General features: G+C 34.9%; 1 long non-coding RNA gene across 1 annotated transcript; it reads left to right on the forward strand.

The window, feature by feature from the left end:
- Nucleotides 1-6,301: 6,301 nt before the first annotated feature.
- Nucleotides 6,302-6,905, forward strand: LOC113106760 (uncharacterized). The gene is made up of 3 exons (XR_003292569.1): nt 6,302-6,363; nt 6,454-6,550; nt 6,845-6,905. It is a non-coding gene; the product is annotated as an uncharacterized LOC113106760 (long non-coding RNA).
- Nucleotides 6,906-15,423: the final 8,518 nt, after the last annotated feature.

The raw sequence follows: 15,423 nt of genomic DNA on the forward strand, positions 1-15,423 counted from the left end.
TTTCTATTTTAAGGAATAGGGAAGGGGTGGTCTTCTTGCTTTGCTGATGATTCTTAATCACTTTGGAAATAATGTTCCAAAGTGTAAAAATGTCTGGAAAAAAGATATGTTTATCTTTAAATAAATATATAAAATAACAAGTTAAAACAATATAGTCCTTTATATTAAAAGAACTGCTTATTTGTATTTATTTCTTTATTTTTACTTTATTTATTATTATTATTATTATTATTATCATTTTAAATAAGCAGATATGAATAATTGTGCTTAACTTCAAGTTCACTGTTTGAAAAAGGTCGCTATTTGGTTCCCTGCAATATAAGCTGAAGTAGATGTTTTGTCATTCAGGGTAATGGTTTAGTTAAGCATTGAGAAAAGTGTTGAGCTTAATACATATTAATATTTTAAAATATTTTGGTATTGTTTAATTTCCGTTATTAATTAATTATTATTGATTAACTATAAACGCCTATCACCAGAGGGAGTCATAGTCACTATAAAAAGCCAAAAAGCTAATAAAGTAAGAGTGGACCCAGTAGCTTGAGTGGAACTCTTAAAGCCTGCACTGTAAAAATGATTCCAAATTTTAGTTTGTTCAATGTAAATTTGTAAGTTACAACTTGTAGTTTCTAAATTTGTTTGTTCAACTTAGAATGTTAAGTTTTCACTATCTCAACTAGTCTGTAAGTTGATTTAACTAGAGTACAAGTTTCTGCAACTTAAAAACATATGCTGAACCAAGTCCTCAATACAGTTCCGGCCCAAGCCTCTTGGGGGCCCTAGGCAGAATTTGATTTGGGGGCCCCCCTCCCACCACGTGGAGTCACCTGTGCTTCAAGATTATTGACACAAATGTCACACTATAATGTTACATTATAAATTAATACAGTGAGGTTATGTATTATTACAAAATAAATAAATAAAAATCAATACTTAACTTCACTCTTAAACTTCTGAATACAAACTGTCACAAAACATGAAATAAATAATTTGGATTAAAAATGTGCAATCTTTTAAATTAAACCAAAATAGACAAACATTAATATAATAAAAAATATAATGCTACAAATAGTTAAAAACTTAAATAATGAAAGCAAACATAAGAACAGCTAGGATTCAACAATGACAATTGTTCAACAATGACCTCAAATTTGTTCCGTCCTAGCTTTTCAGGAGGCAAAGTCACTGATGACATCAGGACAGCAGGATTGTATTGTTGTGCCCCCCTTCCTCAAATATGATGATGGAAAATAAACACCTACTATAGGGGTGAAAATAGAACTTTAATCAAATAAAAAAGTAAAATAATAAATTGTATTATTTACTAATTACAATTGTACCATTCAACATTTACCTATAACTTTATTATGACTAATTTATTTCATAGTCTTAAGAATTCAGAAATCATGCAAAAGGAAATTAAGCAGTTTTACTATGATAAAACCATGGTTTATTTTTTGTAAGGGTTGTGATATGCACATTTTTAACTTTAACTTTAACAGGAATGTGCCTGAAAGTGATAAACGGGCCTCGTTTTTACCTAAATTATTTATACTTTATTTTGTAGCTGACACCTAAATGAACACATTACAATTGTTTTATGACTGCAAGTCTTTCTCCTCATATGCTACTGAGCTTCAAATTTGCCTTTGAGCTCATGTGAAAAAGTAGCATAATTTACATATACTTTACAATTTATTTTAATAAATATTCAACATTATATTCAATAGTGCATTATAGCTGACACCTAGATGAACAATTACAGTTGTTTTTATGACTGTAAGTCATTCTCCTCAAATGCTACTGACGTTAGAAAAGTGTATCCCAATATCGCATGTAACTTTAGAGACGGTCCCTAAGTTTGATACACTCGAACGTCCAACGACAAGCCAACTTTAAGTCCTTTTCTTCTTTCTCTTTTTGGCACCAGAGGGATACATCCTTTTTGTGACATGGCTTATCATTTATCACAGTGACGCGCACTTGAATTGTCAATGCACGCGAGGTGTCTATGCGCAATTGCGCATGACTCAAACGCTAGCAGACACAGCAGCAGTTGTTGGTAAATAAGTTTTTTTTTTTTTGTCTTGAATTATTAATCTATTCGTTCATTATTCATTCATTTATCCATGTATATCACTTGTTTAAGTTAGGCTATTTAATTGTAAAAAAATAAAAAAATAAAAAAATAAAAAATAATAATAATAATTATTGGGGGTAAGTTTTTTGACCATTGGTTTATACTGCAAGCTGAATAAATAAGCAGTTCTTGTATGGTTTGTTTTGATAGGACAATATTCATTTGAGATAAAACAATCTGAAAATCTGGAATCTGAGGGTGCAAATAAATCAAAATATTGAGAAAATCGCCTTTGAAATTGTCTATATGAAGTTAGCAATGCATATTACTAATCAAAAATCAAGTTTTAATACTTTTACAGTAGGGAATTTACAAAATATCTTCATGGAAAATTATCTTTACTTTATATCCTATGAATTTTTGGCATAAACAGCAATTTAAGACCGGTTTTGTGGTCCAGAGTCACATGTACAATGAAAACCGAATATTAAAAGGATAAATAGATAAAGGGAATTGAAAGATTTCTATTTTAAGGAATAGGGAAGGGGTGGTCTTCTTGCTTTGCTGATGATTCTTAATCACTTTGGAAATAATGTTCCAAAGTGTAAAAATGTCTGGAAAAAAGATATGTTTATCTTTAAATAAATATATAAAATAACAAGTTAAAACAATATAGTCCTTTATATTAAAAGAACTGCTTATTTGTATTTATTTCTTTATTTTTACTTTATTATTATTATTATTATTATTATTATTATTATCATTTTAAATAAGCAGATATGAATAATTGTGCTTAACTTCAAGTTCACTGTTTGAAAAAGGTCGCTATTTGGTTCCCTGCAATATAAGCTGAAGTAGATGTTTTGTCATTCAGGGTAATGGTTTAGTTAAGCATTGAGAAAAGTGTTGAGCTTAATACATATTAATATTTCAAAATATTTTGGTATTGTTTAATTTCCGTTATTAATTAATTATTATTGATTAAATATAAACGCCTATCACCAGAGGGAGTCATAGTCACTATAAAAAGCCAAAAAGCTAATAAAGTAAGAGTGGACCCAGTAGCTTGAGTGGAACTCTTAAAGCCTGCACTGTAAAAATGATTCCAAATTTTAGTTTGTTCAATGTAAATTTGTAAGTTACAACTTGTAGTTTCTAAATTTGTTTGTTCAACTTAGAATGTTAAGTTTTCACTATCTCAACTAGTCTGTAAGTTGATTTAACTAGAGTACAAGTTTCTGCAACTTAAAAACATATGCTGAACCAAGTCCTCAATACAGTTCCGGCCCAAGCCTCTTGGGGGCCCTAGGCAGAATTTGATTTGGGGGCCCCCCTCCCACCACGTGGAGTCACCTGTGCTTCAAGATTATTGACACAAATGTCACACTATAATGTTACATTATAAATTAATACAGTGAGGTTATGTATTAATACAAAATAAATAAATAAAAATCAATACTTAACATACTTCACTCTTAAACTTCTGAATACAAACTGTCACAAAACATGAAATAAATAATTTGGATTAAAAATGTGCAATCTTTTAAATTAAACCAAAATAGACAAACATTAATATAATAAAAAATATAATGCTACAAATAGTTAAAAACTTAAATAATGAAAGCAAACATAAGAACAGCTAGGATTCAACAATGACAATTGTTCAACAATGACCTCAAATTTGTTCCGTCCTAGCTTTTCAGGAGGCAAAGTCACTGATGACATCAGGACAGCAGGATTGTATTGTTGTGCCCCCCTTCCTCAAATATGATGATGGAAAATAAACACCTACTATAGGGGTGAAAATAGAACTTTAATCAAATAAAAAAGTAAAATAATAAATTGTATTATTTACTAATTACAATTGTACCATTCAACATTTACCTATAACTTTATTATGACTAATTTATTTCATAGTCTTAAGAATTCAGAAATCATGCAAAAGGAAATTAAGCAGTTTTACTATGATAAAACCATGGTTTATTTTTTGTAAGGGTTGTGATATGCACATTTTTAACTTTAACTTTAACAGGAATGTGCCTGAAAGTGATAAACGGGCCTCGTTTTTACCTAAATTATTTATACTTTATTTTGTAGCTGACCCCTAAATGAACACATTACAATTGTTTTATGACTGCAAGTCTTTCTCCTCAAATGCTACTGAGCTTCAAATTTGCCTTTGAGCCCATGTGAAAAAGTAGCATAATTTACATATACTTTACAGTTTATTTTAATAAATATTCAACATTATATTCAATAGTGCATTATAGCTGACACCTAGATGAACAATTACAGTTGTTTTTATGACTGTAAGTCATTCTCCTCAAATGCTACTGATGTTAGAAAAGTGTATCCCAATATCGCATGTAACTTTAGAGACGGTCCCTAAGTTTGATACACTCGAACGTCCAACGACAAGCCAACTTTAAGTCCTTTTCTTCTTTCTCTTTTCGGCACCAGAGGGATACATCCTTTTTGGACATGGCTTATCATTTATCACAGTGACGCGCACTTGCGCGCCGGCGCGAATTGTCAATGCACGCGAGGTGTCCATGCGCAATTGACACAGCAGCAGTTGTTGGTAAATAAGTTTTTTTTTTTGTCTTGAATTATTAATTTATTCGTTCATTATTCATTCATTCATTCATGTATATCACTTGTTTAAGTAAGGCTATTTAATTGTAAAAAAATAAATAAAATAAATAATAATAATAATAATAATTATTGGGGGCCCCCAAGCAGTCGCTTAGTTCGCTTATGCCTCGGGCCGGCCCTGCCTCAATACTAAATGCTATTTCATGCATACTGAGTTTTTTACACTGTTAAAGAGTTGGATTCCCATGCTAAACATGGACAAAGTTTAAAAAATTAAGTTGTACGTTTGAAGGAGTATTTCTGTTCCAAAAATACTCCTTCCGGTTTGTCACAAATTTTTTTTTTTTTTTTTTTTTTTTGCTGTTATCAACTTTTATTCTGTCACATGCATGTTAATGCAATTATCATGTGTTTTCACATCGTTTACAATAGCTTAAACGAACACACATGTTGCATTTGCGATTATAATAATAAAACGTTGCCTTTATAAACTAGCGGAAATAATCGAACACAAGCCGTAAAGGAACTCTGAGGAGTTGTAGAGAGTCGCGCAGCAGGGGTTCAGATAAAAAATCGGCAGCTGGCAGCAGGAAGTGGCTGCCATTGACAGCCGGAAGGCAGTAACTGACAGCCGGAAGGCAGTAACTGTCAGCCGGATGGTAGGCGGGACCTGCCATTCGGTGGGAGCCAATCAGTATCGACCAACCTGGGCGCAACCAATCAGATATAACTGCACCCAAACGCTTCAGTAATGGTTGCGATTGATCAAACGGTAAGTTCAGAAATTGGTCATCGGAGTAATTAATGTTTTTTTGCGTTGTAAGTTTGATTTTAATTGGTATCTTGGTGAACGACTTGGTGGACTTGGTGTCTACTTTGGTTTAATTGTTCAATGAAATCTAATTAGTGGTAGCAACGTTGTTTGTGTACCTTGTTAGGGGCCTACCATTAACTTCAAATTACGTTTGACGTACCATTAAATATTAACGTTTGTTAGCGTGTTAACAGTCTATTGAATAATATAAAAGAATGTTGTTTGACTGGAATGATAGAAGATACATTTGCAACACTAACCATATATTTTTGCATGTTAAGTCTTTCAGGAGATTGTGTGATATACATTAACTTAAGAGTTCTTAAAATAAGTTTTTTTGCACTATTGAGGTGTGTTTTCTCTAATACTATGCATGTGCAGAACTGTTCTGTGTACCAGTTGAAGTTGTAAGCATGTGAATGCAAAACAATTTTTTTTTTTTTTTTTTTTTTTTTATTGTTATCTATACAAAATATAATGGACCGGTTCATAATTCCTTATAACTTTTAGGTCTAGTTTCACAGATAGGGCTTGGATTAAGCCAGGATTAGGCTGTAGTTAAATTTAGAACATTGAAGTAGCTTTTGTAAACATGCATTTAGAAAGAAAAAAAACACATTACTGATGTGCATCTTGAGACAAAACCATGGCACTGACACCTTTTTTTTTTATAGTTGCCAGATGCTGTCCTGTTGAAAATTCTTCTTTACGTGATCCTGGAGGAGGGGTGATGCTACATTACTAAGTCCGTCTTTGGTTTGTTCCAAATTCAGAAGTCTGCTGTACTGTATACAGACTCCTTTCGAAAGAGGGCACAATCCAGCTGGCTTGACTGAGTATCTTCTTTTACATATTTGATTAGAGGTTTAAAAAGGTGCCATAACATTACATTTCTCAGTTGCCATGTCTGAATGTTTATCTTTTGTAATAATGCTGTTTTCATGCTCCTCATCTCAATATACAGGTGGAACAAAATGGAGAACAAGTCTAAGCCATGTCAGGAATTCAACAATGTACACCCTGCAGACACCGCGACGAGGTTTACAACAACTGCTTACCAGGTGTGCAAATTATGCATGAAAATGTAATCACTGCTCTGTACATGATGACCAGATGCAATGGGAATAATCATTAATATGGCTGTGCATGCATGTCTACTGTTAATAAAGCAATTTAGGTATTAAAGTCACCATTTTCTTATGAATAATAAAATGCAGCAGCTAGAGTTCTTCCTAGAATCAGGAAGTATGACCGGATTAGCCCAGTTCTGTAAACCCTGTACTGGCTCCCTATCAAACATCGTATAGATATTAACATCTTCAATTTATATTAATCTGTTTCTTTCTTATTCGAAGGTCACTGCAGTCACCCGGATCGAGTACGTATCCAGACCAGATGGTGGATCGCACCTAGAAAGGACCTCTACTGCCCTGAAAGACAGCGGAGACCAGGACAACTAGAGCCCCAGATACAGATCCCCTGTAAAGACCTTGTTTTTTCTCCATTTTGTCACCGGTGGAGTTTTGGTTCCTTGCCGCTGTCGCCTCTGGCTTGCTTCGTTGTGGTCACTTCATTTACAGCGATATCACTGACATGATTGCAAACGATTCCACAGATACTATTTAAACTGAACCGAGCTGAAGGATGACATCACTGAATTGAATGATAAACTGACTACAAACTGCGTTTACTAATGTCCTTCTGCATTATTGACTGACACACTATTTTCCTATTTAATACTGTAAAGTTGCTTTGCTTTGATCTGTATTATTAAAAGCACTATATAAATAAACGATGCTTGACTTGACCATGTTTTAAGAGGAAAATGAGGGGAGATGCACATCCACCCTGGGTTTTACAGTGATTGGTGCAAGATGCTGGAGAAGTAACTCTGTATACCTCATCAGTTCTGATCTAAGAGTCTTGAAAATACCTCCGGATTGTTGTTAGTGATTCTGATTGATATTTTAGTCTGCGTGCTTACTGGATATATTTTATACGGTTTACATTGTAAAGCACTGACTTTGACAACTTACTAACCCAGTTACAAATTTAAAAGCTACTTTATACTACATATATATATATATATAGTTGTTTCTTGAAATACTACAAATATAACCGCAAATTATGATTTTAAATAAAGGTGTCTGAGACTTCTCTCTTTTCAGTCATTTGTGTATATAGCCTATAATAAATATACAACATACACCCAGTAAGTGCCACTCTCGTATATAAATATAAATTGTTTTATTTCACACAAACAATGATACATAAGCATTCAGCTGGAAATTAACGTTTAGCAAAATGATCTTATTTCTTTGTTTATATTTGATCAATATTTTAAATCAAATAATATACAATACTGACCTTTATACTTATTTAAAAAAGTATAAAACATAATCATAAGTGTATATAATTATTTATTTGTCTTGTTGCCGCCGGCAGCCTCCTCCAATTTCCGGGTATTAGCGACAGCTGCCATCCGGTTTTATTGGCAGCCACTTCCTGCTGCCAGTGACAGCCACTTCCTGCTGACAGCTGCCGATTTTTCGCTGAACCCCCTCTCGAGTCGCGTGTTCACCGTTGAGAGTTCATCGCAGCCGAGAAGGCCGTAATAATCTTTTTTTTTTTTTTTTTTTTTTTTTTTTTTTAGCTTAAATTTATTTTATTTTTTCTCTTTCAGAAACAAGCAAACAAATACTTAACACCAATTAGAACATAAACAAACCAAGGGGGATACAGATAACAAATATACATCATGGACAGTAAATAAAAAATAAAATAAAGAATTACAATTTACAAATGACATTTTTTAATATGAGGGATGTTTTTATACATTTCTTGTTCCTGGAAGTTGAAATCAATGAGTCATAAAATATTTTAAGTTCTTTACAAAAAAATTTAAAGGAGGGAGTAATGGACATTATTCTTGCTTTATGAACATGAAACTTCCCAAGAAGAATTATCACCTTCAAAGTGTTATCAACTACATCTGATCCAGTATTACAATTCAAAAAAAGGATCATAGATTCGTCTATTTTAATTATGTTATAAAATATATCAAAAAACAGCCTAGTTACCGATTTCCAAAAGTCTTCAGAATATTTACAGTTACAAAATAAATGTGTAAGTGTTTCATTTTCTAAATCACAAAAAGAACATTTTGGAGAGACATCTTTTCTAAACTTATTAATAAATGTGTTACAAGGATAGTACCTATGTATTATCTTAAAATGTACTTCCTTTGCCTTATTTGGCAGTAAAAATGTATTAGTAGCCAACCATATTTTCTCAGTGGAGGGTATAAAAAAAGATTGTTTCCACTTTATGAGTGCTTTTGGGTAACAGCTGACATCACAGTTAATACATTTCCTAATATGTGAGTTATTACACTTAATATCCATAATATTAATACCTCCAATAACAAGATTTGGAATTTGTCGGACAGCTGAATTATACCTGAGATGTACTTTCACAAGGTACAGCAATTTAGGGGAAATGCTTTTCACAACCAAATTATAATCTCTACAGGAAGAATCAATCCCTGAAAAAGAAACAAACTGCTGGTAAGTATAAATCTCACCGTTAATATTTAATAAGTCTGAAATAAATATAATTCCCTTATCAAACCAATCTTTTTTAAATATACTCTTGTTTTTAGCCAATACAAATTGGTTATTCCATAGGATGCAAGTATGTGGAGAAAAATTATGCTTAAAGGCTATTTTCCATGCTTCTAAGGATTGCTTATGAAAGTTAGATAATTTTATGGGAAGTTTACTATATTTGAAGTCACACGATAGCAAAAAGGGTAATCCACCACACTTTTCAAAAAACAAATTGGGGATATAAAACCATATGGATTTACTCTGGGCCAAACAATGTTTAATCCAATTGATTTTAAAAATAATATTAAGAGTGCTAAAATCAAGGACATTAAGCCCACCCTCTGAAAAAGATCTAATAATAGTTTTTCTCTTTACATATTCAGTTCTATTATTCCAGATAAACTTAAATAAAGCCCTGTCAATATCAGAACATATTTTAGGATTGACATACAATGACAGAGCAGGATATACCAGCCTCGAAATTCCCTCAGCCTTGGAAAGCAGAACACGCCCATGGATAGTCAGATTCCTCTGAGACCAGCAATCAAAAACTGTTTTTGCTTTAAGTAAACATTTAGAGAAATTAGATTCCATTCTTTCAGATGAACATTTACTAATTATAATACCAAGATATCTGACGGAAAGTTTTACCTTAATTCCACATACATCTGATATATCAGAGTGATGAATGGTCATAATCTCAGATTTAGACTGGTTAACAGAAAGGCCAGAGGCCTGCGAAAACAGTTTTAAAGCTTGTAAAACAATAGGGACCTGCCTTTTGTCTTTTAAGAAAATACATGTGTCATCTGCAAGTTGACTAATCAAGATAGTGCGGTCTGCAATTTGAATGCCCTCAATATTTGAACAATTCACTGTATAAAGATTAAGAAGCTCTGCAACTAACAGAAACAAAAGGGGAGAAATAGGACATCCTTGCCTTATTCCTCTCCCAATGACAAAACGCGGGGAAGTTCCAGAAGACAAAGACACATTACTTGTGATGTCTTTATATAGGGTCTGTACAGTTTTCAAAAATTTAGGACCAAAACCGAAATGTCTTAAGGCTTCATACATAAAGGCATGCTCAACTGTATCAAACGCCTTATAGAAATCTAAAAACAAAATAAGCGCATCATCATTAATCAATTCGGAATAATCTAAAAGATCTAAAACAAGACGAATATTATTTGATATGTGTCGACCCTTCATGAAGCCAGATTGTGTGAGTGAGATAACTTCTTCTAAGCAGGGTTTTAGTTTCCTTGCATATAAAGCAGCTAATAATTTATAATCAGTATTAAGCAAAGTTATAGGGCGCCAATTATCTAAAAACTTTTTATCTTTATTGGGTTTAGGTATTAAAGTTATTAGGCCTTGCTTCATCGATTCAGACAATTCACCACGGTCTAAACACTCTTTGAAAAGATCTAAAATAAAATATTTTATATCATTCCAAAATGATCGATAAAATTCAAATGGTAGACCATCGGGGCCCGGACTTTTATTAAGTGGAGTTTTCGTAATTAAACTATCGATCTCTTCCATAGTAATCTCACCCTCACAAACAGCATAATTATCTTCACTAATATTTGGAATAAACCGTTTCACCTCAAAGAAAAAATGATTAGATGATTCCGATTGAAAAGAAGAAGTATAAAGTCGCTGATAAAAGTCAGCAACAAATTTAGAAATTTTGGTTTCATCGGAAATTAGATTACCATTAATGTCAAGGGTTAGAATTCTTTTTAATTCACCTCTTCTTTTTTCTAAATTAAAAAAATATGTTGAATTTCTTTCTCCAAATTCTAACCATTTTGCCCTTGATCTAACAAATGCACCTTTGGCCTTCTCTGCATAAAGAACATCAAGATCTTCCTTCAATAAAAATAACTTCTCCTTGTCCTGCTCACTAGGAGAGGAAAGACATAAGATATTATTTATTTCCTTTATAATTGCAGAGCCTCTCGACTCCTTTGCCTTAGAAAGCCGTTTTCCAAACTGTATAGAGTATCTCCGACACTCATACTTAAAAAGTTCCCATTTTGCAATAGCAGAGCCTGAGTTAACTTTAAAATTTTCAATAATATTTCTGATACCTGAACAATATAAAGAATTTTGTAAAAAGGACGTATTCAGTTTCCAGTATCCTGAACGTCTCTGAAAATTATTATGAGACTTGGATATTTCAAGATCGATGCAAGCATGATCTGTTAAAGGGGCAGGAGAAATGGTACAAGAACTAATAAAGGAAATTAGCCAGTCAGATATAAGCCAGAGGTCTATTCTAGATTTTTGTGACAGATCTGCTTTAAACCATGTAAATGAGACATTGTTTCCATGGACGTGTCTGTGGACATCTAGCAAATCAAGACTGCTACAAAGATCATGTATAACTAAATTAAGGCTATTAACATTGAGTCTTGGGGGGAATCTATCTAAATGGAGATCAGGGGCCTCATTGAAATCTCCCCCCATAATAACTGCTGCTGAAGGAAATTTTAGTTTTAAAGCAACCAATTTAGTAGATAAAGTTTGAAAAAGAAATTGGTTTAAATTTGAATTGTTGAAGCCATATAGATTACATAAAATAAAGACAGCCTCTCCAGATTGAACTATAGCGATTATCCATCTGCCCTCTAGAGAAAAGTGTGACTCAAGAATTTTACCATTAAAATTATAGTTAAATAAAATTATAACTCCCCCAGAATGAGTAGACCCATGTGAAAATAAAGCTTTACCTCCCCACTGTGCTGACCAAAAAGACTCATCGTTAGCACTAGAGTGAGTTTCCTGTAAAAAATAAACATCCCTTCTTTTAGAACTACAAAATAAAAATAAGGCTTTTCGTTTAGTAAGGTCACGAATCCCCCGAACATTAAGAGAAAAACAAGAAAATTTCAAGAACATTGAATAAGAAAAAAAAAAAAGAAGAACAATCTGCTCTAAAGCAAGAGAATTAACTAAGCAAGAAAGGAGCAAAGTGCAAAACTTATCCCTTTAACCTACCAAACTTAAGCATCAAATGCTTTAGAAAATATTACATCCATGCAAAAGACAAAATAAACATCTTTGCCAGAAATTAACAGACGTGCCTGCAGAATATATTCAGTGTCAATTTCAAGTCCTCAAACAGACTTAAGGGCAAACGTTAACATAATTCACAGATTATCCGCTGTAATCTTCTTTCCGTCAATAATGGCAAACGAGCCCTTGAACCCAGCTCGTTTTCCTTCTCTCCTGGCTTGATTTACCAGCGGCCATAGTTTATTACGTGCCTCTCTCGCTCGTTGTGTGAGGTCTTCCGTTATTTTGATGCCTTTCTGCTTGATGACTTCTGAGTTTTTTGAGTCCAACCAAATGCGATCTCGATGAGTACGTGACAAAAACTGCACAATAATCCGCCGTGGAAACGCGCCTGCTTCTCTCGGACCGATTCTGTGTGCAACATCAATGGACATCTGAAGACCATCCCTCAATCCCGGCGAAACTTGAGAGAAGATATCCATTGCGATCATCTTCACATTTTCTCCTGCTTCCTCCGGAACACCAGATATTTTCAAGTTCCACCGTCTTTTATATGCATCCAGGTCGTCAACTTTTTCCCACAGTTGTTTGTTTTCAGCAATAACAGCCGCTACTTGAACGCCCAACTCTCCAGTTTTAACTACAGCCCTCTCCGTTTTGTCGGTAACTGAATCAACTTTGAGAGTAATTTCAGATATGAGGGTCGAATTGGATGCAACCGACCTTTCAATTTCCAGTAACTTCTCCATGAAGATATCTTGCTTTTTCCCCAGCCTCTCAATCGCCTCCAGAATAGCTGTGTTTGAGGGCTCGGAAGTCTGCCGCCGTACTTTCGAAAGAGGGCTGTTGATCGGGGTGTCAGGAAGTGATGGCGTACAATCCATGCCTAGGTCTCCCTCGGGAGTGGGTTTAGAATAATCATGCACACGTTTCACACTGTCCGCCATTCTATCAGATTTTCTTAGGTAACGCTATACTTAAATGTGAGTTTCGATCAGCGTGCTCAAATGGCTGCAACACACGTTCTAACAGGCAAAACAGAAGTAAAAAATTTTCGCTCCGGCTTGAAAACTTCACAGAATTCTTATGAATACATATGCATTAGTATTAGTAACGTCAAACATTAAGGAAGGTCAAATGAGATCAAGTTTTGCACGAAAGTTTGTAAGAGACAAACAACAGTTCGACTACTGAGACGCCATCTTGGCCCCCTCCCCTTGTCACAAATTTCGGAAAGTTTTTTTCGAGTATGGCTCTGTGTGACGTTAGATGGAGCGGAATTTCCTTATATGGGTCCTGAGGGCATGTTTGCCGGAAGAGCGCGCGCTCCCGTATAGCAGAGCAGAGACATTCACTGATCAGAGAGAGAGCGTCGCGAAATGTCACAAAAGGAGTGTGTTTTTGGTTGCCAGGGCAAGACAACCCTGCACAGATTACCAAAGAAAAAACAGCATTAAGGGACCAGTGGATGGAGTTTATTTTTACAGAGCTTTAACGGAGTTGTGCAAGTGTTTGTGTTTGTTCCCTGCATTTCTAAAATGCAACAAAGCCCAGTTTGACGACGGATTTGCGTATTGTTTATTTCTTAAGGATGATGCAATCCCAACGAAAAAGGGTCACGATTGTGTGTTGGAACCACAGGCGGTGAGTAAAACTGCTTAAAATATCTCGCCTCCCATCGGAGACCCGGGTTCGAGCCCCGCTCGGAGCGAGTCCTTGCTGCTGCTGCTCTCGTTCAGTTTCAGCCTTCACAGCTGTCACAGCTTCTCAACGCAACTGGCGCTTGTGATTCTTTAGCTCCGCCCACACGTCACGCCTCCAAGCGCTCGTGTTTTTCCGGGAAAAATCGGTACAGACTATCTTTCTCTTATGAATATAATAAAACTAAATACTTTTTGGAGTTATGAAGGATGCAGTACTACTCTATAGGTACTCAAGATTAACAGGATATTGAGTGAAAACGATTTCACCCCCCCTTTAATAGCGAGATCACGTGGAGCGAGTAACAGGTCTCGGCAAAGCTGGAGAGTTTGTTGGCACAAGGCAGATTTATCTTCCATCATCATCAAATCTGGTAAGTAAATATTCGTTCATATTTGTGTAATGACTTGTAAAATTACATCTACAAAGTAATCATCCATGTATTTGTTTACAATATTAATGTTTATTGATCACATTGGACCGTTGCTAATCCAGTTTGGCCAGTTATGTAGTAGCCTAGCTAGTCAGCAAACTAAGGCTTAAAATTTAGCCAACTAACGTTATTACTTATTTTTTTATTTATTTTTAATTTAACATAGGCTACATTATTTCATTAAGTTGACAAAATGTGGTTGCTAACGTTAGAGGTTAATTTCACGACATTTAGATCCTCTTGTATTTATAATTTATTACAATAGAAAAAGTAACATTGAATTATCAAATTCATTTAGTGTGTGTGCGCACACAGTTGTGTGGTTGTGTGTGACAGTCAGAGACTGAGCGGGAAATTCGTGGCATAAAAAAACACTGCGCTTTCATGTTCACTCTCGTGTTCAAGTTATTTACGCCTAAATCAGTGAGTCTAATCACCATTTAAGCAAAGCAGCGTTGACGTGTGAGTACGATAACAACGAGCTGACAAATATAATGTAAAGTGTAATCGGTTACTAACGTAACCTTGGTTCCCTGAAATACGGGAACGAGTACTGCGTCAAAGACGCTTATGGGAAAAACTCATTTTTTTCTTCTGAACTGAAGCCTTATTCAATCACGCAGTGAAATTGCACGGCCATTGGTTTTGGCGAAGCCTGCCCTAGCCCCACCAAAATGGGCGGGGGGTCTGGCTATACATTGGCCGCTTCGCCACAGGAATTCAGGCTACTTCGACTGAAGCAATGACTGAGTTGTGCAGCCTTTTAGCAAGGCAAGGAACGCAGTACTCGTTCCCGCATTTCAGAGAAACGAGGTTACCTTTTTAATTCTTCACTCATACTGCGTCGAAGACGCTTATGGAAACCCAGTTCAATCACATCATGATAAGAAGGGGGGGCGACCAATGCAATCATACTTGATCTGTGATACCAAGATATGACAATAGCAACTAGGAGCTGAATAAGCTCAATGAAGTTACGTATGGCCTAGCCTGATCATCCCGTGTTCATATCGCCTGAGTACCAAAGGGACAGAGTGCATACGAGCAGAGTTTCAGTCTTGGGCAAAGAATGGCCAAGAGCATACAAATGAGGAACAAAAAGGTGACCTTTACACAGAAAGTACCCTAGCATGAAGTGCCGGGACGTCTAGATTATAAAATCTAG

This window comes from Carassius auratus, chromosome 8 (assembly GCF_003368295.1).
Source record: "Carassius auratus strain Wakin chromosome 8, ASM336829v1, whole genome shotgun sequence".
NCBI lineage: Eukaryota > Metazoa > Chordata > Actinopteri > Cypriniformes > Cyprinidae > Carassius > Carassius auratus.